The 2500-nt window shown below is 50.4% G+C and overlaps 1 protein-coding gene across 7 annotated transcripts in view; it reads left to right on the plus strand.

The window, feature by feature from the left end:
• Positions 1 to 2500, plus strand: part of LOC135557908 (gephyrin) — a 155284-nt gene that overhangs the window by 132592 nt on the left and 20192 nt on the right. The gene's annotated exons all lie outside the window — the stretch shown is intronic.

Consider the following 2500-nt stretch of genomic DNA (forward strand, 5'->3'; position numbering starts at 1 on the left):
GTAGATGTCATCGATCTGCTCCCGTGGTGTTGCTGGGTGTTTGTAGATGTCATTGATCTGCTCCAGTGGTGTTGCTGGATGTCTGTAGATGTCATCGATCTGCTCCCGTGGTGTTGCTGGATGTCTGTAGATGTCATCAATCTGCTCCCGTGGTGTTGCTGGATGTCTGTAGATGTCATCAATCTGCTCTCGTGGTGTTGCACTCTCTCTCTCTCTCTCTCTCTCTCTCTCTCTCTCTCTCTCTCTCTCTCTTTTTTCTCCGTTCTTTCTCTCTCTTTGTCTCTTAGTTCCATAGTTTAGCTGCAGTCTTGTCTGGTATTTTTGCTTTTCTCTGGGCCGGGGGACCATGCCTCCATCCATCCCCCTCTCTCCTCTCCCTTTCTCTAGCCAGCGGTGTTGCCATAGTTCTAGTGTGTGTGTGGGGGGGGGGGGGGGAGAGTACATCCAGGGGGCTTCTGTCATTGTTTTTTGGGGGGAGGGGCTCCATGTGTATCCATGCATCACTCTCTCCCCATTGGCCAGGGCAGTCAGGGGTCCTCAACAGGGCAACGGGAGGAGGCAGGGAGGGTCTCTCAGGTCCCACTGGGCACATGTTGCAGTTCCACATAGACAGTGGAGCAGGTAATACAGACAGACAGACAGACAGACAGTCAGTCAGACAGACAGACAGACAGACAGACAGAGGGATACAGACAGACAGACAGACAGACAGACAGACAGACAGACAGACAGACAGACAGACAGACAGAGGGATACAGACAGACAGACAGACAGACAGACAGAGGGATACAGAGAGACAGACAGAGGGATACAGACAGACAGACAGAGGGATACAGACAGACAGACAGACAGACAGACAGACAGACAGACAGAGGGATACAGACAGACAGACAGACAGACAGACAGCCAGAGGGATACAGAGAGACAGACAGAGGGATACAGACAGACAGACAGACAGAGGGATACAGACAGACAGACAGACAGACAGACAGACAGACAGACAGACAGACAGACAGACAGACAGACAGAGGGATACAGACAGACAGACAGACAGACAGACAGAAGGATACAGACAGACAGACAGACAGACAGAGGGATACAGACAGACAGACAGACAGACAGAGGGATACAGACAGACAGACAGAGGGATACAGACAGACAGACAGACAGACAGCCAGAGGGATACAGAGAGACAGACAGACAGACAGAGGGACAGAGGGATACAGACAGACAGACAGACAGAGGGATACAGACAGACAGACAGACAGACAGACAGACAGACAGAGGGATACAGACAGACAGACAGACAGACAGACAGACAGACAGACAGACAGAGGGATACAGACAGACAGACAGAGGGATACAGACAGACAGACAGACAGACAGACAGACAGAGGGATACAGACAGACAGACAGACAGACAGACAGAGGGATACAGACAGACAGACAGACAGACAGACAGACAGACAGACAGACAGACAGACAGACAGACAGACAGACAGAAGGATACAGACAGACAGAAGGAGACAGACAGACAGACAGACAGAGGGATACAGACAGACAGACAGACAGACAGAGGGATACAGACAGACAGACAGACAGACAGCCAGAGGGATACAGAGAGACAGACAGAGGGAGACAGACAGACAGACAGACAGACAGACAGACAGACAGACAGACAGACAGACAGACAGACAGAGGGATACAGACAGACAGACAGACAGACAGACAGACAGAGGGATACAGACAGACAGACAGACAGACAGACAGACAGACAGACAGAGGGATACAGACAGAGAGACAGACAGACAGACACAGGGATACAGACAGACAGACACAGGGATACAGACAGACAGACACAGGGATACAGACAGACAGACACAGGGATACAGACAGACAGACAGACAGACAGACACAGGGATACAGACAGACAGACAGACACAGGGATACAGACAGACAGACAGACAGACAGACATACAGACACAGACAGACAGACAGACAGACACAGGGATACAGACAGACAGACAGACAGACAGACAGACAGACAGACAGACACAGGGATACAGACAGACAGACAGACAGCCAGACAGACACAGGGATACAGACAGACAGACACAGGGATACAGACAGACAGACACAGGGATACAGACAGACAGACAGACAGACAGACAGACAGACAGACAGACAGACAGACAGACAGACAGACAGACACAGGGATACAGACAGACAGACACAGGGATACAGACAGACAGACAGACAGTGGGATACAGAAAGACAGACACAGGGATACAGACAGACAGACAGAGGGATACAGACAGACAGACAGAGGGATACAGGGATACAGGAATGGAGGCTGATAGGAATAGAGACAGACAGTCTGACAGAATATAATAATTAAAACTGATCGTAACTCCCTCCCACCCCAACACACACACACACACACACACACATATACACACATATTCTCAGAGTGTGTGAGGGTTTAGCGTACTGAACTACA

Source organism: Oncorhynchus masou, chromosome 16, assembly GCF_036934945.1.
Source record: "Oncorhynchus masou masou isolate Uvic2021 chromosome 16, UVic_Omas_1.1, whole genome shotgun sequence".
In the NCBI taxonomy this organism is placed as follows: domain Eukaryota; kingdom Metazoa; phylum Chordata; class Actinopteri; order Salmoniformes; family Salmonidae; genus Oncorhynchus; species Oncorhynchus masou.